The 23,014-nt window shown below is 47.8% G+C and overlaps 1 protein-coding gene across 2 annotated transcripts in view; it reads right to left on the bottom strand.

Moving 5' to 3' along the window:
• LOC138502971 (zinc finger protein 271-like) overlaps nucleotides 1-23,014 on the bottom strand; it is a 364,755-nt gene that overhangs the window by 40,342 nt on the left and 301,399 nt on the right. The window contains exon 1 of one of the 2 annotated variants that reach the window (XM_069622377.1): nucleotides 12,007-12,115. The exons of the other annotated variant lie outside the window; for it this stretch is intronic. The gene's annotated coding sequence lies outside the window, so the exon portion shown is untranslated. Of the gene's footprint in view, nucleotides 1-12,006; nucleotides 12,116-23,014 lie in introns of those variants that run through there. 2 annotated transcript variants of the gene reach the window in all.

Below are 23,014 nucleotides of genomic sequence, written 5' to 3'. Positions count from 1 at the left end.
AAACCCCCTTTGAGGTCCGTCTGGCAAGGGTGGAGGCCCGTCAAGACGAGATGCTGCAGATAATGCGGCAACAGGTCCTTGCCGGTAATGAGGCCATGAAGGCCATAGCCACGGCCATTGCCGCAAATACAGCAGCCGTGGAGGCCTCCACTTCTGCTTTCAGGCAGTGCATGGGGTCACTGACCGAGGCCCTACTAGCCAACATCAGGCAAGTGCAGCAGCCAGACCATGGGTCTGACAGAGGATTGACAATTGACACCTCGACCACATCAACACCTTCCACCTCTGTCCAATCAAGCCCCATGCGCTTAACGCGCAGGAGTGCACGGTGCATGGCCATGGCACCCCCAGACCCGAAAGTCGCCAAAAAGTGACTTTTTGAAAACTGGAAGAAATGTGAGGAGTAGGATTGTTGAAGGCAACACTCTTTGTTGCACACATGGGGACATCTGGGGTCTGTGGGGTGGGAGAGGGAGTTTGTTGGGCTGTTCACTGGGGTCTGTGGGGTGGGTGAGGGAGTTTGTTGGGCTGTTCACTGGGGTCTGTGGGGTGGGTGAGGGAGTTTGTTGGGGGATCGTGGGAGGGGGGAGTGGGCACAGTTTTGCACTTTCATATAATACACACGTTTTCTGGAGAACAATCCATGGCTAGACGTTGTCATTTTTGGTGTGCATCCATTTAATGTGTTACGGTGTTCAGTCTCAAAATTACAACATTCCCTTTGTGCATTTTCACATTGGCCCAGTGTCTGACTGACAAAAGTCATTCATGGTCCCTGTGTCTTAAAAGTATTCGTCAATTAGTGCTTGGCGTACAGCATGGCCGTCCCGTGCATCACGTACTGGCAGGGGGGCTCCTTCCCCTCCGTCTCCATCCCCTTCATCCTCACCCGGGCCATGCATGTCAATGTCAGGTGGCAGTGGTACATTCCTTCGGACGCACATGTTGTGCAGCATGACACAGGCCATGGTGATCTTTGCCACCTTCTCAGGCCTATATAGGAGTGCCCCACCAGACCTGCTAAGGCAGCGGAACCGCGCCTTCAAGGGGCCAAAGGTCTGCTCAATCACGACACGGGTACGAGTGTGCACACTATTGTACTCCTCTTCATGGCTGTTCTGCGGGTTCCGCACAGGGGTAAGTAGCCACGGCCTCAAGGGATATCCTCCATCACCTGCAAGCAGATACAAATAGGTGTGTGTCACTCTGAACTGACACCTTCAGGGAACACGGTCATGGCAGCAGCTATTAGGTGTGAGCATGCACATGTCCCTGTACATGTACCAAATAGTCACCTATCTGGGATGTATACTGGAAAGAGGTGTGGAACACTGGATGGGGTTGAATAGATGATGCAGGGTGTAATCATGCATGCTGCGGCAGATGTGCTGTGGCAGTGCAACAATGTTTAGCCTCCAATTCATGCTGTGCACTCTTTACTTTGCATGGTCACACTGGCCGCATTGGCACAGTTGCCATCCTATTCAGTCATGCATTGCTTGCCATCACCATGGTGCCCCGGTTGTGCCTCTTACTTTTTGTCATCCATTTGCATTATTTGTGATATGTGGCCCAGTGATGTGTCATTTTCCGTTTGGCTGGGTCAGGTGAGTAGTGTTTAGCTCTGCATTCATTCTCCACTCACTGGCTATTGCCACCCAGGTGTACTTTTAACCCCCCCTTTCCCACCCTGGTGAACTACCCCCCCCTTTCCCACCCTGGTAAACTACCTCCCCTTTCCCACCCAGGTGTACTATCCCCCCTTTCTGCATCCGCAAACATGAGTACCCCACAGCATGGCCATGGGCCTGTTGTGCAACTCACCTAGCAGCCAGGCACGTGGTCCAGCATGTCGCTCCATGTGACGGGGTAGCGTGGAGTTGCACAGTACCATGGCATCATGTGTGGCTCCAGGAAGTCTGGCGCAGCAAAGGGTGATGATTTTGCTGAAGTCACATACCATTTGCACATTGATGGAGTGGTATTGCTTGCGATTGCGGTACACCGCCTCTATGGCATGGGGGACTACCAATTCCACATGGGTGCAGTCGATGGCACCACAATTGGGCATGCCGGCCAGTGCATGGAAGCCTACTTTGGTTTCGGCTATCTCCTGGCCAGTCCGTGGTAGGGATATGTGGGTGCTTGCGTGCTTCAGGAGGGCATCCAGCACTTGGTTCAGCATGCGTGAGAATAGTGGTTGTGAAATGCCATGCAGCTGGCTCACTGTGTGTTGGTAGGTGCCTGTGGCCAGGAAGTGTAGCACAGACACCACCTTCAGTAGTGGGGGGATGGCAGTGCGTATTTGTATGTGGCTGGCAATGTCATTGTGTATCATGCCCACTATGGTGGTGATGGTGTCACGGTCCAACCGGTACAGGGTGTGGATCTGCTCAGGGGTTAGGTTGAATGGGCTGGGTCTGGTGCGAGGGATTGGTGGCTGCCTACGAGGCGCTGGTGGCTGCGCTGGTGGTAATTGCTGGGCCTGTCTCACCCTCCTTCTCCTCCTGCGTCTCCTCTGTGCTGCCTGTTCTTGCTGCTGTAGTTGTTGTTGTTGCTTTTGTTGCTGTTGTTGCTGTAGTTGTAGCAGTATAGGCATGTCCTCCTGCGCCATGATTGCAAATGCTAGTGGTAGCATTTTGGTGTAGGAAGGGGTGTGGTGTGTAGGTGTGCTCCTTTTGTACTGGGCCACTCTGCATTGCCTACACCTGTGGGGGGGGGGGGGTTGTGGTGTGTGGGTGTGCTCAGTTCATACTGGCACAGCCTCCTTTGACTCCACCTGTGGGGACTGTGTGCACCTGTGGCAGCTGCCTTGTATCTTGGTTGCTGTTTGCGGGTGGTCCGCGATGCCTGTTTTTCCGGCATCATGCAGCCTGTTATAACCGTGTTCGCGATGCCGGTATTTGCATGTTTGCGTGGGTTGTGATTGCCCCCTATTACCGGCATGCCGGTATTTACTACCTGAGGAGGCGCGTGTACGCACCTATGCCACTATTAGTGGCACCGTAAATAACGGTGCCGTTAATACCGGGTTTGTGGGTCAGAATGCTACGGAACGTTAAATGATGCCGGTATTTACATACCGGCATCATTTTTCCCTTACCGGCATGACTCGTAATGAGCCCCAAGGTTATAGGAAAGGCAGCAATTCTTCTCAATAGGCCTGAGCCAAAGTCAATGGGCCTCATTACGACTTTGGAGGCAGCCATGCCCTTAATAAGGGCATGGCTGCCTTCAAAATCGTGTCCGGGTTCCCTGAATGGGGAAATACGGGGCCACTCCGAGTTTGGAGGGCCCGGTATTTCCTCCTTCAGGGAACCCAGACCCGGTCCTTCCCCATTCGATCCCCCATAGGGCTCAATGGGAATGGAGAGGGAGCTAACAATGGGCTTGTTAATAACAGTCCCGTTGTTAGCTCCCTGGTCCTCTCACGGGACCCGATATGGATGTCTGGTAAAACCAGACGTCCAGAGCGGGTCCCACGAGGGAACCTCGTAATGGGGCGGAATGGGTTCAACGGCACCGGCATCATTACTGGCACCGTTAAACCCATTCTGCCCTTCTTGTAATGAGGCCCTTTGTATGGGATAGCACAGTTCTGGTAGATAGCGGTTAAGTCTTTGCCACGGATTTTAAAAGAATTTGGCTAGGCGAAGATTTTGACAAATGTTTAGGGAAGGACAATCCTTCAAAGAAGAGACAAGTTCCACGAACTTTCTCAATGGCCAAAAAGCTTTCCAGACCGCATTTGCTCAGTACCGTTTCAATGAAGAAGAGCTGTAGCTGAGGCAGTTGTTCCTGGCACTGTAGCTAAGGCAGATGTTCCTGGCAGTTTGTGCAGACCTCACTGTTCCTGAGCTTCAGTCATGGGGACAAGGAGGAGGAGGGGACAAGGGGGACGACGTCGGGAGACTCCTGCACTGCCCAGGGAAGAGGCCACAAGCTGGCTCAAACGTTGGTTTAAGGTGTGAGTGCCTTAAAGTCCACAAGCTGGTTTCCTTCCCTCTGGCTATCTGGTTTTCAACAGCACTCTGATGAAAATTCGACCAGATGGGGACGGTGTGCAGGTGGCTTGCGAGTTGGCCCCACAAAACTCAAGGGAAGAAGTTAACCTTTAAGGGCTTCTCTGTCGATGGAGTTTCAGGCAATTCGGACCTGCAGCAGGACTTCACCGGTCATCCAGGAGTTCCAGCAGTCCTCTACCTACAGCTCATCTTCGGTCCTTTCGTTCCAGTGGTCGACTCTGCTTTCCAAGTCTGAGAGACCTGCTTTTAAACAGTTTTCCCCCATTCATTCCAGCCTGGCTGTCACTCACACATCAGGGTGGCTGTCCTTGCCGGCCAGCCAGCCAGCCAATCACGCCAGTGTGCATTCAGGTCTCCTAGGAGACTAAGCACCGGGAGTTTCGGCCCCTCCCTCACATCCTGTCCACCCCAGACACTCAGGCACCAGAGGAGGGCTTCAGCACTGAAGCCCACCAAAGGCCGACGGACCAAGGGACCAAACCTGGTTTGGCACGCAGAGACAAACACAAGAATGACCTTTCCTAAAAGAAATGGCGAAAAAAGTCGACTGGAGTCTGTTTTTTAGATAGGTCTTGGGCGCTATATTGAAAAACATGGCTGACCCGATGTATAGCTACTGTTGTTCGCGGTAGGGAAAAATCATGGTAGCTTGATCTAAACCACTGCCACCAGCCATTTTAAGTAGGAAAGGGTAACATTTGTCTGTTACATGAGTGTTTTGACTCAGGGGAAGCTAGGCAACCCCTCCTGCACTCTATAGTAAGATAGTGTGTGCTGGGTCAGTAAATTTAAAGTGACTAGTAAAGTCAATTTAACTTCACTTGCTCTGGGAGACGGTAGTCAGTCCCAGAGAAGGTATTTAAACCTTGGGAAGTCTGAAAGATATCTCTGTGCCACTGCACTGAAGGTGCTGTGTGACACTGTGAGGATGGAGGTATGGGGAGAGGCGCCAAGGGAGCGGGCCGGGCGAGGAGCAGGGTGCGGGACTCTGTGCGAATGTGGTGGGTGCTGGGGACACCTTCTTGGCCTCCCGTACCGGGGCCGCCTGCACTGCCGCAGCGCCAGCCCCTCTCGGTTTGGCCCAGGGCACTGACGCTGCACATATTGAGAATTCTCCCTAACAGGCTGAAACCTGCACACTACCATGTGATAGCGAGAGAGTACATAAGTCCCTATACAAGAAAATGGGATGCGGCTGAACAATGCAAACTACAATCTGATGGCAAGAGAGTATACAAGTCTGTATACAAGAAAGAGAGCAGCTGAACAATGCAAACTACCATCTGATAGCGAGAGAGTATCAAGCCCCTATGCAAGAAAAGGGAGAGCGGCTGAACAAAGAAAACTACCATTGGATAGCCAGAGAGTATACAAGCCCCGATACAAGAAAATGGAGGGTGGCTGAATCATGCAAACTACCATCCGATAGCGAGAGAATATACAAGACCCTTTTTTTAAATTTATTTATAGTGTAATTGGTTAATTAAAACCTTAAACACTTATACAATTACAATTATGCAAATATGATGTCATTTAAACAAGTACATATTAAAACGTATTAAAAACATTTAAACATATAAGCATATATTAGCTACAGTCTACGTCAGCTGATCAAATTTTGTGATAAAGTGCAAATACTCAATTTCGTTTTACATAATACACACATAAAAATAAAAATATATAATCTATTAACCGATCCTGGAATACCTAAAGTGCTAAAATACTAAAATAGAGGCATTAATAACATATTATGAAAACTTTATAAGAGCATAGGGGCATTACAATACTATCATAGATTTCCAGTATAGATTAGATTAGGTTATATAACTAATTAATTTAGGTCTCTGAGCCTCTAATCTCATTATATGAGCCAGAGTATGGTTACTCAAAAAGTTGTAAGATTCTCCCATTTCTTATCAATCTCTTTCCAAATATAGAAAGCCGCACCTACATACATCACAGAAGAGGCCATATAGATACTTGACCAAAACTGATCAGTTGCTATCATCTTTAGATCACTAGTCAAATCTTTGTATCCTGTGTAATATAGCTCGGTTAATTTATTACAATTTCGTAAGTAGGTGTCTGATAGTTTCCACCTCATCTTTACACGTACCTTGGAATTCCTGTCCATCTTCCTACATACTCCAAGCATGGGAGTTGGTTAAATCTTAATAACATAATAAATCTGGACAGTTCCATATTTGCGACTTTAAGGATATAGCTTCTATGTTTAGAAGCTTGCAATTCTTGTAGGCAGTATTCCGTAAATCGCTTCTTGCTACAGACAAATGATCTTGATTTTGGTCAACTAGATGCAGAATCTCGGGTGCATCTTGAAGTTGAATCTCCACCTGAAAAATCTCAGATGGACAGTAACAATCCACAAAGTGCGATCAGCCCAGATATTGCTCAAAGGATGGTGGAAGACCCACAAGCAGCAAAACAAACGGGCTGTAATCCCCTGTCTAAAAAGGTACAATCAAATAACATGAAACAAATGAATTTAGCTGGGTTCCACCAGGTTACTAAAAATAAAACAACATTTAAGAAAGATGGTTTTAATGGTGAATGTGACAAAACAATTACACTTAAAGGTCCCCAAACAAAAGCAGGATTAAAAAGAGCAATTCTAAGACTCCACCCAATGTCAATTTAGGTATTCAGGATACAACACCCATTGATCTGTCTGATAATACGAACAAAGGGCAACTAATGAGCGCTCTAATGATTCAGTAAAAAATCAAAGCTCAGATGGTCCAACACCCAACTCTCAGCAAGTTGGTACCGATGTTGGGTGAAAACTGAATACCTCTGGTAATGTGAATGAGAATCTATCAGATGTTTTAGAACCACAGTGCAGGGATGAGAATAATAAGGAAATGAAATTGATCATCGGTTGGAGTAATGACTCACAAACACTTGGTAAAGACAGAATTAATCGGTTGCATCTCCTAGGCATGTTTCAGAAAATACCTACTCTAAGGATCAAACTATCAATATTTAATAATCATAGAATGGTATGTAAGGTTCAATTGACGTTAATTGCAAAAATGCTATGGGAGCAAAATGATCATTTTCAGATGTTGGGCCATGAATTGCATGGTTTTGGAAACAAATGAGGTGACCGAATGTATAGAATTTCAGAAACTGCAGCTGTCACGTTTCAACAACACAGAAGTGAACTTCAGTGCTGATACAATGATTACACAAAATGTACACACAATTGACCTCAGTGGTTAATGCGATTAAGGGTTTAGCGGGATTAGAATTGTTACTGAAAGAAGCTGGCTCTTCGCATTCATCTCAAAGTCAACCATAACTCTTTCCTGTATCGATAGTGAGCTGGAATTGTTGCGGTTTCAGCAATTTACAAAAATAAGATGCTATCATCCGATTCCAGTGTTATAATGATACAAGAGACAATGGCAGTCAAACCAATCAATATAGATGGTTTCACTGCCTTTAACCATTCTGCGATGAGGGGGAGCTGGGGCATCCACCTGGAGGCTTATTGACGCTTGTTAATAATGCGAATTTGATCTATTCCTCTGAAGCATTATTACTCACTGAAATTACAGTTGGTACCATCGAGGTTACATTGATTAATCTATAGTGTAAGCCTAAAGCAGGCATATACTCAAGTACCATGAAGGCATTAGATGCCACTTTACAGATGTTATCAATGGGGAATGATGACTATGAGGTCATTTTAGGAGGTGATTTTAATTCTGTTCTTTGTGATTTCATTCCCCCTAATTTACCCTATGTAAGGAATGTGTACTCAGCCCGTGCAATGGAACAGGGATACTTCTGGTCCAAACTTTTATATAATTGGAATTTGCACATAATTTCTCATGCTCCAGAACAGAAACATTACACGTGGTTTAGAGGAAAATTATCCTCGAAGATTGATTACTTTGCTGTGTCGGAACGCTTACTTAAAATAGCTAAACCTATAGATGCAAAGTTCATGGCTTGTAGTGACCATATGATGTTACATTTAATGCTGAATATATCACTGGAAAGTTATACGAATATTAGTCATCTATCTCTAATTGAAATGGATAAACCGACAAAGTCAGTCAGATGGAACCTGAAATTAAGCCGAGAATTTGCATATTTGGTAAACCGTGATATCTGGCGCTACGAAGCTATGAATAAAACCAAAATCAATAAATCAAACACAGATGTGATAAAATGTCACATGTTAGTCTTAGCAAATGAACAAAAAAAGTATGTAAAGTCATGTGACTGTAAATTTAGTGTTCAGATATCGGAAATGAAACGAAAACGCAACGGCGAGATCAGAAGTGCTAGGACTTTGATTGGTGACCTCAGGGAATATGCTAGAATAAAAAGAAAGATACAGCGTCATTGCAGACAGACCATCAAAGAGATCAAATGTTTGCAACACTTAACAGAAAACCAAAAGCTTATTAGCCTAATCTGCAAACGTAAAGTCAAGGATATCTGGGGAATTTTACGCTCAGAGGGGAAAGTGACACAACCGATTTTCCATTCAGCAATCTCTGCTAAGATATGGTCTGAGTATCTACTGGAGAGATAATGGCTACCTACTGAGTTTAAATCATATAACATCTCAGATTTTACTCAAAGAGTCGCAAGTAAGCGTCCTTGATCTTTGAGTGAAGTTATATGGGCAATTAAAAAAATTATCATATTCAAGAGCAGCTGGCCCGGATGGGATTCCATCTTGCGTATTACAAAACAATCCCCATTTCTGGGCTAAAGTGATTAAACCTATATTTGAATCGATCTTTGAAACTAAAGTCATTCCGAAATCTTGGCTTTCAGCTATAATCTTCCCCATTCACAAGAAAGGCCTGATTGACAACCCAGCAAATGTTCGCCCGATATCCTTGATCAATGTGACAGCAAAGGTTTTTGCGACACTATTGTTAAGAGAATTAGAGTTCTGGGTTGATAGCAAACAACTGCTATCCAAATATCAGGTTGGATTTTGAAAGTCAATGGGAACTACACTCAATGCTACGATTCTTGCCACTTATTACAATCTTCCCTTACCTCATCTTCGGGGGAGGTCTATATGGCATCTTTGGACCTCTCAGCCGCGTTCGACAGTGTCATCAGAGAGCTGCTATGGAACAAGCTTATAATTTATGGGGTTTCTGGTCACATTGTAGGGTTTATAGCACTCTTACATTCTAATACGTCTTATATGGTGCAGATTAAACAGGATGGAATGACTACTGATGCTATTGACATAGAGATATGTGTCAAACAGGGATGCCAGTTGGCGGCTATCCTGTTTAATCTCTATATATGTGACATAGATAGGTTGTGGGATCAATTGATGGATTTTCCAGTAAAATTGGAGGACACGCGAATCAATTGGTTGGCCTTCGCTGATGGCATCATTTTGTGTGATCGCACGCCATATGGACTACAGACTAAATTAAATGCTTTCTATGTATATGTAAAGAGTAACAATCTTGCCATTAATGCTAACAAATCAAATATAATGGTTTTGGTAACAGGAAAAAGGTATGCAGGTATACTTGGAAATGAATGATAGTTATTCAGCATGTGCAAAAAACCAGGTATTTGGGTTACAACCAATGTGACTTTAACTCCCTGCACATGTGGAAGACCACTCTTAACCAGAAAGCAACTCTGCTCATATCGCAGATGAAAGTTATATATCACAAAATATGCTAAACTCTCTCTCATACCTATGTTTGAATTCTATACCCTAAAGGTGGAAGCTGTTTTGTTGTATGGCCTAGATTTGTGTATTTTGGATATTACAAAAATATTGAACATGTTGCAAGGTAAAATAAGGAAAGCTGTATTAGGCTTACCCAAATCTGTACCCAATTAAATTATAATTCATGAACTTGTGCTAAATTCGCTGGCCTCTAAATGTTGGTGGCGCAAATGCTGTATCCCACTCCGAACTCACTATACCAAGATTTCTGTTGTATGGTTCTGAAGCAAAACCCAATATCAATCAAACGACATACTAAGAAGATGGAAGAGCTATTACTAAGTATAGCCATGGACCACAAAGAATGATACGAACGACAGAATGTGGTAAAAAGGACATTCTTCCAAATGGATTGGGCAAACATCATAGAGGTCAATGCAAAATTCAAATCTTATAAAGATCACTATTATTTCTTTCACAAACAATTACCTAGTTTGCAATATTTACTTATTTTTCCTTGTCCTAAAGTAAGATACCTGTACTCAAATCTCAGAGAAGGTATGTGTTGTAGATGTTGTCGTAACAAAGATAGCCCTGAGTCGCTTAAACATCTGGTTATAGATTATAGTCAGTTAGAAAAAAATAGAAGTTTTCATAGAGAGAGAGAGAGAGAGCGAGGAGTGGCCAGACCGGAGGGGAAGAGAGAGAGAAGGAGTGGCCAGACGGGGGGAAGAGAAAGAGAGAGAGAGAGAGAGAGAGAGAGGAGTGGCCAGACGGAGGGGAAGAGAGAGAGAGAGAGAGAAGGAGTGGCCAGACCAGTGGGGGGGAGAGAGAGAGAGAAGGAGTGGCCAGAGCAGTGGGGAGAGAGAGAGAGAAGGAGTGGCCAGACCGGGGGGGGGGGGAGAGAGAGAGAGAGAGAGAGAGAGAGAGAGAGAGAGAGAGAGAGAGAGAGAGAGAGAGAGAGAGAGAGAGAGAGACATGTACGACCAGGGGAGATTAAGACCGGCAAGAGGTGCAGCATGGGGGGGCAGGAGTGGCCAGGGAGAGCAGGAGCTACCAGGGGAGAGCGTGAGTGGCCAGGGGGGAGCAGGAGTGTGGCCAGGGGGGAGCAGGAGTGTGGCCGGGGGGAGCAGGAGTGTGGCCAGGGGGGAGCAAGAGGGGAGGAGCAGGAGTGTGGCCAGGGGGGGAGCAGGAGTGTGGCCAGGGGGGGAGCAGGAGGAGGGAGCAGGCGTGTGGCCAGGGGGGATCTAGAGCGGGGAGCAGGAGTGTGGCCAGGGGGGAGCAGAAGTGTGGCCGGGGGGACCAGGAGTGTGGCCAGGGGGAGCAGGAGTGTGGCCGGGGGGGGAGAGCAGGAGTGTGGCCAGGGGGGGAGAGCAGGAGTGTGGCCAGGGGGGGAGAGCAGGAGTGTGGCCAGGGGGGGAGAGCAGGAGTGTGGCCAGGGGGGGAGAGCAGGAGTGTGGCCAGGGGGGGAGAGCAGGAGTGTGGCCAGGGGGGGAGAGCAGGAGTGAGGCCAGGGGGGGAGAGCAGGAGTGAGGCCAGGGGGGGAGAGCAGGAGTGAGGCCAGGGGGGACAGCAGGAGTGAGGCCAGGGGGGAGAGCAGGAGTGTGGCCAGGGGGGAGAGCAGGAGTGTGGCCAGGGGGGAGCAGGAATGTGGCCAAGGGGGGGGCAGGAGTGTGGCCGGTGAGGGGGCAGGAGTGTGCCCGGTGAGGGGGCAGGAGAGTGGCCAGGGGGGAGCAGGAGTGTGGCCAGGGGGGAGCAGGAGTGTGGCCAGGGGGAGCAGGAGTGTGGACAGGGGAGAGCACGAGGGGGGAACAGGAGTATGGCCAGGGGGGAGCAGGTGTGTGGCCAGGGAGGGTGCAGGAGTGTGGACGGGGGGGGTGGGGTCAGGAGTGTTTGGGGGCTGCAGGAGGGGCCAGGGAGAGAGCAGGAGTGGCAGGGGGTGGCAGGAGTGTCGGGGAGGGGTAGGAGTGGCTGCATGGGGATAGGAGTGGCCAGGGGGAGAGTATAAGTGGCTGGGAGTGACCTGGGGAGAGCAGGAGTGGCCTGGGGAGGGATCGCAGAAGCTTTCAGAGGTGGTCAGGAGTGGCCAGTGGGCAGAGCAGGAGTGGCCAGTGGGCAGAGCAGGAGTGGCCGGGGGACAGCAGGAGTGGCCGGGGGAGAGCAGGAGTGTGAACATATGAGGAAGAGGCTTGTGGAGCTGACACCCTCTGTCCTAAACCTCTGGGAAGGGGATATATTAGCTCAGAACTCAGAATAAAGGCTGGAATGGGGGGATAATAAACCTCTCACCTCCGACTTCCGTAGAAAGAGAATTCGGGCTTCTGACCCCCGCAGGCCGATGGCGAGACACGAGGCAGCGTCTCCAGTGCGCATGCTCAGAAGCTGAACACCTAGTACTGCGCATGCTCCTAGCTTCCCTCCATTCTGCGCATGCTCCTAGTTTCCCTCTATTCTGCGCATGCTCCTAGTTTCCCTCCATTCTGCGCATGCTCCTAGCCTATGAGTTGGCGTCTCCTTTCCTGCGTGTGTCCGTCCGTCAGTAATGACCAATCAGGACTTGCAATACACGGTGGGGCACACATGCGCACGTTTAATGACGTCACGTTAATTGACATCACTTACATTTAACACCCCCCCTCCCATCACAGGAGGTGGGGGCACATGCTACGAGGTTCCCTGCGATCAATAAAGGAATAGGGGAAGGGGGGGCGGGGTCACCTTTACACATTAGTTTCCAGGAGGCTCCAGGCGTGGACGCGCCCCCCAAGCACTCAGCACTTTGCCTGGTTCCGCGCAGCGTCCTTTGCGCACATGCGTTCCTACCCCATTTCCACCTTCATGATAACACACACACACACACACGAACCACACGTACCTAACACCCTGCAGGACTATTCTGCTGACAGGGCACTGACCTGTTAGATTAGAATCATCAAGACTGTGCAGCAGGAGCCCTGCACCCCCATATTCTGCATCTGTATTTACATAATCAAAAGTGAAATTACAGAACATAACGTTACAAGGTGTATTATCAGACTTTGATAAACTTGCTCTAGAAAAGTGCACTCCTTCCATTGTGTCCCGTAAAGAATAGTCAGGAGTAAAGTATCTCCATAGCAGAGACCCTGCTCGGGTGCAAGGTGGTATTTAATTAGTTTATTCATCAGGGGGCCGGCATGGGAGTAGCCTGTCTCTGTGCCGCCCCCCGCCCCGCTTGCGCTCCATGACGCGGAGTGGAGCGCGCCGACAGGACGGGATTCACTACTACACAAGCACATTGATGGTAGTGACATTATGACAAGTTTCCTTGTGTAAGCCAAGAGACAAACAGCTTTCTGGTGTGCAATACATACATGGCCACTGTCATTGTACACATAGCAACTAAGTCTAGAAAACAATATGAGAGCAGATTTTCTTATGTAGAAATAACTGAATCACCTCCAAGGTCTGCAGATGTTGACAGATAACTGTGAGATTAAACATTTGCCCAGGATCACACACTTTGGTTAAGTGGTGAAACCAGGATTTAGGCCTTGTGTGCGAAATAAGCAGCATTTGATCAAATATCTTCCCACCTTCAGTTGATATAATTATTTGTTAAGTTTTGGGGTTGAAAATGTTACATAATAATCAATTGTATTGCAATGTTGCCATAAAAACATGTGAGATCAAAATAAAATAATTATAGCTTTGATTGTCTTCCTCCTAAATGGCAAATTCCAGTAGCAGCCTGGACACATACGTGAATCTGAACAACTTCATGGGATTTTAAACCTGTATCCAGAGTGAAATAAAAGGCACTGCAGTGTGAGGGCGTCACGGGGGGGGGGCATTATTCCACAAAGCCTGCAGTCTTATGTGGCCCTCCTATCATCAGCCAGCGTTTGCACATCCTAGGGGGCAACAGTCCTCCCCCAGGCACTGGGGGCCTGGACCGCCAGCATTTGCACATCCTAGGGGGCAACAGTCCTCCCCCAAGCACTGGGGGCCTGGACCGCCAGCATTTGCACATCCTAGGGGGCAAAAGTCCTTCCTAGGCACTGGGGGCCTGGACCAGCAACCTTTACTAGCTCTTTCTGTCATGCTTTGATAACACCAAGTAAACCTCAGAGGGATCAGCTGTGCCTCCCACATGTGTGAACTATCACAAGAAAAAGTCTGAAGTTCAGCTGGGAAGGATTAAGAGAACATATCCTTCTGCAGAGGAGGTAAGTGGGGACCTTTAACAGTTCCAGGCAGGCTCTGCGAAACGCAGGACCCAACTCACTAAATTGGCACAGTCCCGCAAAATACAAAATGGTTGGCCACCCTAAATGAGAATCGGTAAAAACCGGCCTTTTATCTGCAATGTCATCTAATACCTTGAATTTATCCATAGTAAACGTAAAGAAATATCACTATAGAAAATAAATCACCCATTATCCAGTGTGGATAACAGTGCAGAATGAGACAGCTCTGGTGTGGCCATCTCTTGTGCACCCTCTCCTAAAAAGCCATCCACAGACCCTTCTTCCCAGGCTAACTATCGCCCAATATCACCCCATATATGGGCAAACTCAAGGAGAAGCTGGTTTTCCCCCAACTGACCCTCCACACCAAAATGGCTGACTGCCTCCATGACCACCTGTCCAGTTTCAGGGCATCCAGAGGCATGTAAACTGCTCTCCTGAAGACCTGCTTACAAACCTGGACTCAAACACTCCCTCTGTTCTGATCCTCCTCGATCTTTTTTCTGCCTTTGACACAGTCAACAAATATATCCTCATAAATTGTCTCCATGATACCCTAGCCATCACGGACAGGGCACTGGTGTGGCTGACCTCCTTCCTTTCAGACAGACTATCCCAAGTACAAATGGCTCCTTTTCTCTCCTCCACGTCACTCTATACCTTTGGCACCCCTGAGGGCTCTATCATATCGATATGGCTCTGCAACATCTACCTAGCCCCTCTGGCCCACTTGATCCCCACCTTCTCCCCTCATTTCCAGTGTTATGCAGATGGCACAAAGCTCTCCTTTAAGCTGCCACCCTCTACCTCCTCTCTCTCCTCTGACTGCTATTCAGGCATGGTGCTCTGCCAATGATCTCTGCCTTGATGCCAGTAAGACGGAGATCCTTCTAATTGGGATGCCTGATCCTGGTTTCCCCCACTCTTTAGCCACCCTCCTTAGACCTCCTCCCTCATCCACATGTGAGGCAAAAAACCTTATGATCATCTTTGACTCCTCTCTCTCTTTCTCTCCACACATCACAGACCTTGCCAAGAAGTCCAACTTTCAGCTTTGCCTACTCGAGGCCTTCTACCCTTCCTCACCTTCCCCCAGAAGCTCAACGTCTCCAGAGCCCTGATTCTCTCTAAGCTGGACTACTACAACAGCGTCTTCCTCAATCTGCTTCTTTCCTCCCTTCACACCCTTTGTCAAGGATGGCACTCTATTAAGAGTGGCACAGGACACCCAGAAAGGGTTTGGGTGGTTGTGCCAAAATAAAGTGGACAGATAAGTACACACACAGCTGAAAGGAAAGAGAACCAAGAGTAGGCAAGAGTAGCAAGAAAAAAGGTACAGAATGAATTCCCTCTTGGGGTGTATGCAGATATAGGAAAAGAGTAGTCCACGAACCTTAGGAAAAACTCAAGCCTTCTGCACAGTTTGCTATAACAGAGGCCCACGCTGTTTGCTCATGACTTGGAACAGCAGCTATGGGTGTCTGTAATGTAGAAACGAGACAAGGGAAGGGGCGGAGGTTGACTGATGGGAACCAACAGACAAGCTCTGTACAAAAGGGTCTACAAACAGTACAGGAGAAGATACCTACAGACAAATCCAGGAAAAGGAGGTTGATAGCAAACTAGCAGAAGGAAATGAAGGGAAAGTCGTGTAACAGGATTGGATAGCAGAGGACAGTAAGGAACAAGGTTGAGAGCTCAGAGGAGCAGGAAAGCAATGAGCAAGCCCACAGGAGCAGGGCTGTAAGGTGGAGAGCCCAGAGGGAAAGGGCTTAGGGCAGCAGAGTAAAGCAGGCTGCACGGCAAGGAACCCAGAAGGGCCGGGCAGCAAGGAGTGACCCCCGAGGGGCAGGGCCGCTGACCGTAGAAGGTTGCAGAGGACTGTAGAGGGCTGCTAGGCCGAGAACCCAGCGGAAAAAGGTAGGTAGTAGGCAGCGGAGCGTGATCAGCTGCAAAGTAGGAAGCCCAGAGGACAAGGGCTGTAGGCAGCTGGAGTGAGGCAGGCTGCAGAGCAGGGAGCCCAGAGGACAAGGGCTGTAGGCAGCCGGAGTGAGGCAGGCTGCAGAGCAGGGAGCCCAGAGGACAAGGGCTGTAGGTAGCCGGAGTGAGGCAGGCTGCAGAGCAGGGAGCCCAGAGGACAAGGGCTGTAGGTAGCCGGAGTGAGGCAGGCTGCAGAGCAAGGAGCCCAGAGGACAAGGGCTAAGGCTGGAAAGCAGCAGAGCGTGATCGGCTGCAATGTAGAGAGCCCGGCAGAGCAAGGGCGGAGGCTGGAAGGCAGCAGAGCGTGATCGGCTGCAATGTGGAGAGCCCGGAAGGGCAAGGGCGGAGGCTGGAAGGCAGCAGAGCGTGATCGGCTGCAATGTGGAGAGCCCGGCAGGGCAAGGGCGGAGGCTGGAAGGCAGCAGAGCGTGATCAGCTGCATGGCAGGAGCCAGGAAGAGTAGGGCTGAGGCAGGGAGCCCAAAAGGCTAGGGCTGTAGGCAGCAGGGTGTAGCAGGCTGCAAGGCAGGAGCCCACCAGGGCACTGGAACAAAGAGCAGGTGAAATCAGGAAACAGAATACAAAGTTTGTAGCTCGAAGCAAATAAGGTGCCAGAAGGACTCTCAATGCAAGAGACTGAGCTCTCCCAGGCAGCAGCCTTTATACTGCCCAGCCCTACACAGAGACAGGCTAATTGGATGCACCTGGCTCAGCACACCTGCAGACAATCGGCCACCTCCCTCTCTGTTCCTGAGCTGGTGGAAGCAGAGCAAATCCCTAGGTCTTCTGGGGATTGTAGTTCTGATGAAGAAAAATAGGAATAGCCAGGAATAGAAGTACATTATGCCCAACTGCATTATGGTAAGTGTGGTTTTCTGGGAAAAATAAAAAAGCACCAAAGTCTTGCAAATGGGAAATAAAGTCCAAATAGTGAATAGCGGTTGATCCAAGAGTTTTCTGTAGATAAATGAATAACAATTTGTCCATATTGATCGCCAATGTATGCGCCCATGGCGCAGGCATGACACCCTTCAACAAATCCAGAATAGGACTGCAATACTAATCCTTGGCCTCAAGCCCAGGGACCGCATTTCTCCAGCCCTAAAATCTCTCCACTGGCTCCCGGTTACTACAGGGATCAGATTCAAGACCCTTAGCATCATCCACAAAGCTGTCTGGGGCCTAGGACCTCTCTACATCGAGCTGTTCCTCCCTAAATATCTCCCAGCTAGAATACTTAGGTCCTCTGGCTCCAACTCTCTGCTGGTCAAATGCTTCCCCAAGCAGAGATTGGGAGGTAGATCCCTTTCCTCGGCTGGTTCTGCCCTCTGGAACGGCCTACCTGCCTCTCTCAGACGTGAGCCGATTTTCTTAAGTTTTGGAAACTTTTCAAGACTTTCATTTTCTCCTCTTCCTTCCCTCTCCCCCTCCTGTGCTAACGTCCCTCTGTCGCGGCAACGGGGGCCTGGTCCCTTCAAAGTCATACAGGGGCCAGGCCACCCCCTACCAGTCCTCCCAGCATCCCTTGCCAGCACTTGCCCTTGGGCACTCTTCCCCGGACTAGCCCTAACCTGGTCCACCTTGTCCACTGCACTCATCCTCCCTTCCCCCTCTCTTTCCCCTTGCACATGTGGTCTTGGCTCCCCTATCACTTGCTCACCCCCTCCCTTTGAGCACCCCACTACTGCACATCTCCCTCCCCCCTCCTGCACTTATTTATTTATTTGATTTTATGTATTTATAATTTTTGTAACGTGCTAAATCGCCCGTGGGCCTCAAAGCCACATAGTTACGTACGAGACTTAAGACATAAAGAGCAGGATTGGCATGGAGGAAAGGCCAACCTAAGATGTAATCAGGAGATAAATGAAAGAGAACAGTCTTAACACCGTTTTTAAATGAATCCATCCAGTGGCAGGAATTAGCTGTGATACCCCGTTAGCATGTATATCCTAAAATGTCCATACAGTGTGACCACGATGAGTCACTTGGCCATGCACCATTAGCCATTAGCATGTTTTAGGCTACTCGAGGCAGGATTCCTCCCCTTTGCACCTTCTGTAACATCAATAGCTCCAATATATGAATGTAGTCCAAAGTCACAATCACAAAACATCATGCATAATCCATTGCACATGCTATTATATTAAGAGCTTTGTGCTATTATCTCGACACCTAGCTTATCTCATGGTATTGCCAGAGACTGTGTATCATGTATGACAACAAACCATTGAGCTTCTGCAAACTCAATTATATAAAGTGTTTTTTTACATTAATGCCAATTACTGCTTGACATTCCACACCATATATACAAATATGAGTCCCTTGGCACAACACCATGCCTCCTGGCCCATTCCATCATGGCCGCTGCTAGGGAGAATTCTCATAAATGGTTGATTTCCCTTACCTACTGAGTCCCTCAGCAGCTTTGCTGGATTTCTAAGATTTATTTTTTTCACCTGGTAAGAGTGTGAGCCTTTTTTCCCACTCTTACATGTGTTTTGCTATGTGTGTTACTACTTTTTGTGTGATCTTGGGCACTGGAGCCTCACCTACTCCAGGGCACCATATTTTTCATGTGTGTTACACAGCACCTTCAGTGCAGTAACACAGGGTTGTCTTTTAGACTTCCCACTGGCTCAATTTTCTGGGGCTGACTACAGTCCCCCAGAAAAGCGTAAAGTTGCCATTAACTTTACCTTAGTCACTTTAAACCACAGACCCAGTACACCCCATCTTCCATGGAGTATTGGAAAGGGTTAATTCTTATCCCTTTTGGTCTGTAACTCTTGGGGGATTGTTTCACTCCCTTTACATTAAGACTTGGCTGTTGGCAGTGGTATCTACTCTAACTTTTCTATCGCGATTATCTTACATAAACGTGGTAATGTTTTAGGCTATTATATTAGCCTCAAACATAAACCCACTTGACCAAATACATTTTATTTTGGCTCCGGCCGGGTTTATTCAGCATTTCTTTTTGTTAAAGTCTTTCTCGTGTTTTACTCTGCCCGCCAAACCACGTTTGGTCCCATTGTTCATCGCTTTTTCGCGGGCTTCCACACAGAAGCCCTCCTTTAGGCGTCTGAGAGTCTGGGTAGGCAGGATGTGAGGGAGGGGTTTAGAACCCCTGCCATGGGTTCCCTTGGTAACCCAAGTCGCACTCCTGTCTGATTGACCAAGCGGACTGGCCACCCTGCTGTGTGATTGACAGCCAGGCTGTATGAATGGGGGAAAACTGCATAAAAAGCAGGTCTCTGGGACTAGGAGAGCAGCGTCGCCACTGAAACGAAAGAACCAACGAAGAACTGGAAGAAGAGGACTGCCCAGCGAAGCCCTGATGCAGGTCCGAATCTCCAGAATCTGACGACAGAGAAGATCCTCCAGGAAACGTCTTCCCTTGAGCTGGTGCGACCAACCAGTTCACCCAAACTGCAAGCCAGGACCCCTCCTCTGGTCGAATTCGCTGTACAGAGCTACAGTGGGCTAGATAGCCAGGAAGGTCAGACCCTGCTTGGGTTTTAAGGAGCACACCTTTTATTTGTTGCGTTGCTCTGCTGCTGGTTTCTTCCCTGGGTAGTGCAGGACCCTCCAGTCTTCCTACTTCTTGTCAGTCCGACAGTCGCTTCAGGAACCGTGAGCCTGCAGGAACTACCAGGAACTTCTGACTCAGCTACAGCTCCCTCTCCGTTTTAAGGTACTGTGCAAATCCGGTTGTGCGTTTCGTTCATCCGCAGTGAACGTGTTTGAAATCTTTCTCCAATCCGAGGGCTTGTTCTTCTCTTCTCTTTGAACTAACTTTTCTACCAACCAACCTGCTCCGGAAACCGTGCCACGAACTTTACCGCAAACTACTCTGAACTGTATTATCTTGAGCAAAAGACTTTTGAACCATTGACTTTGGCCCTAAGCCTTTTCTATCTGATTTTATCATTGTAGTCTCTCTTGTTCACTTGCCCTAAGTACTTACCTGTTGGTGTGGATCCATTTTTGTTAACTTTTGTCTTTCCCTCCCTTTTAAATTGCTGGAGTGCCATTTTGCTCCCACTTCATTTTGGGAGCTTAACTTGCCTGGAATTTAAGGTAAGTGGTGTGGTGTATTAAGAGAGTGATTTTTAGACTGCTTATAATAGTGTAATGTTATACAACCGAAGAGTGATATAAATGTATATTCTTTTACTTGAAAACCTTGAGTCATTGTTTGCCTGAATCATAGTAATTGCTGTCCTTTGTGTAACTATTTGATACTGCTCACTTACTCTTGAGATAAGTCTGGCTGCTCCGCTACTGCTACCACTTTAACTGTGTAGTACAGGCTTGTACCAAAGGTGAAATTGTACTGTCACCTGTAGTCTTAATTGTGTGTGGTGTTCCCAAAGGGCACTGCATATAATTCTGCCTAACAGCCGCCGCGTATTGCGGTCACATGATCTACAGACCACGCCCCTTGTGACGAGCACAGAACTAATTTTAATCAGCGCTCGTAAGAAATACACCGCTTTCTATCAGATTGAGCGGACAGTGACTGATGCATGCCCATTGAAGCAGCACAGCAAGGTAAGCACTCGCGATCCCGCAAGCGTCATGTTACATCTGTTACTATCCCCTCTTTTCGCACTTGTTACAGCCGACGCCCTCTCTCTTCACCTTGTTTAGAGATGTGAGACACCCGCCAGAAGCAGGCTTATTTAAGAACCACATTGCTCCGCTCTCCACACAGTCCATCTACTAACATTAGGTGGGTGGATACATACTAAGATGCCAATATAATTAGAATGATTTATAAATAGGCATGTTTTGTACAACCAGAACTATACTCAGGTTGATATCATACAACCATGAGCATGCACCTTTTCTCCCCTCCCTCTCACTTGTCCACCAGAGTATTTTCACAGCCAGTCAATGATGTGGCAAGGACTACTTCCTTTCATAATAAGATTTTGAGCAATACATGTCTTTTGAAACAATGCGGCTGTTATTCTGCTATAATGCCTATGGGGAACTTGAATCACCACATTACAAACAACGGTCCAGAAGAAGATGGTTTAACGTTGAATGCCATCAAAACCGGTCGACCAATGGGACAGTAGGAAGATGTAGCCTGGGTGGTGGGAGCCGCTGGGTTCCTCTCTGTACTTCTTTATCTCTTAATGTACCTGATGAGACCTGATGATCTATGCTACTTTCGGAAAGTAACCTAAAGAATACCTGCAGCTTCCATGAGTATCCTTATGTGTAATCCTGAGATCAGAACATAACAGGTTCTTGCCAGAAGACTATTACCATAATCATGGTGGGGCTGTCCAGTCATTTGGTCGAAAGACATTTGGACGAAAGACAAATGGTCGACGGAATTTGGTCGAAAGCCAAATGGTCGCATTTTTTTTTTATTTATATATATATTTTTTAGGTTTTCTTTAGGGAAAAAAGGTTTTTTAGAAAAAAAGGGGGTTGGGGCGGACCCCCCCAAAAAAAAAAAAAAAGTGAAAATACAAAAAAAAAAATTTCGACCATTTGGCTTTCGACCAAATGGTGTCGACCATTTGTCCTGTCGACCTTTTTTTTTCTACCAAATGTCTGGTAAGCCATGGTGGGAGTTAATCAAAGCTGTAGTCAGAAGGTCTCTGTTTTTTGGAGAAATGTATGGATGAATATAGTTGAGCAGTTTAATGGTGTATCCACAAGCTGCTCGAACTTGGGCCATGTGTGGCTTCATGGACAATTCAGCATCAAAGGTGACACCTAAAGTCGTGACTGACTTAGATACTTTCATAATGTTGACTGCGGTGGTGAAACCTTTGTATTCGGAACCACATTTTTTAATCTTATTTCCGGATGCTGCTATTAGAGGTTCCGCCTTGTCAGAATTGAATGCTAAGGAATTGGTCACCATACACACGTGTATAGCATGATATATGGAGTTAGCAAGTAGGGTATCTCTAGTATAGCAGCCTGACAATTCAATTACGACCTGAGTGTCATCGGCATAATTAGTATACCGGACACCCAGGTCATCAAGGAGTGCAAGGAGGGGCATTATATAAATGTTAAATAAGGTCGGCAAGACACAAGACCCTTGGGGCACTCCACATGTGACTAGTGTGGGATTTGTAGTGGCATCGTTTACTGCCCCTCTTGCGTTTCTAGGCCCTAAGAAGGAAGTTATCCAGGCTGATGCAGACTGAGAGCAGTGAACCTGTTCTGCCAATCTGGTGACAAACCGTGCATGATCCACCAAGTCGAACGGGGCAGATAGATCAAGCAACATCAGTAGTGCTGGACTGCTGTGATCTACCGTGCTGGCGATATTCGATTTCAAGCCCAGGAGTGCAGTCTACGTCCCATGTTTAGACCTGCATCCGGATTGCTTGGGGTTCAGGAGACTGTTGCTTTCGAGAAAGCCCTGCATTTGGCCATGTGCAACCCGGTCCATGATCTTCAACAGGAATGGTACATTGGTAACTGGACAGTAGTGTTTAGCTATATTGGGATCCAAGGAGTTCTTCTTGAGGAGGGGGTTAATCCATGCCTCCTTCAAGACTGAAAGGAACAATTGCCTCTGCAAACGATAAGTTAACAAGACGTGTTACCCATGGTACTAGCATATTCATACTGTCATGATGCCTAGCCCCAGGCATCTGGAACAAGCCCATCAGCCTCGGGAGCAGGCATCAAGACATTTATTAAAACCTCAGCAGCCCCGGCTAGGGGCTATCTGGGTTCAGTCCTGGCGCCTTAGGCGCCAGGCTCATAGAAGAAATCAGTCCTGGCGCCTAAGGCGCCAGGCTCCTAGTCATTACTTACCTCAGGCAGACCATGCTGCAAATGACTCCAATCCAATGTGAAGCCTGGAAGGGACTATTTTATTACAGGGACTATTTTTTACTCGGGTGTGGTTCTAGGGACTTCTTACCTGGGACTACTTTTGAAGCTATTTAAACCACGCCCGACCAGCAACACACTCTTCGCGTTATTCTGCATCCAGCAGCGTAACGCTCACCGTGCCTGCAAGTCAGCATCCAGACCTCTGCCACGCCTGTCCTGAATCCAGAGCTCCTAGAGAAGAAGGAAAGCAGAAGGCAAGGTTAG

This window comes from Ambystoma mexicanum, chromosome 11 (assembly GCF_040938575.1).
Source record: "Ambystoma mexicanum isolate Mex_15411 chromosome 11, UKY_AmexF1_1, whole genome shotgun sequence".
Classification (NCBI taxonomy): domain Eukaryota; kingdom Metazoa; phylum Chordata; class Amphibia; order Caudata; family Ambystomatidae; genus Ambystoma; species Ambystoma mexicanum.
This window is presented reverse-complemented; position numbering and strand designations above follow the sequence as displayed.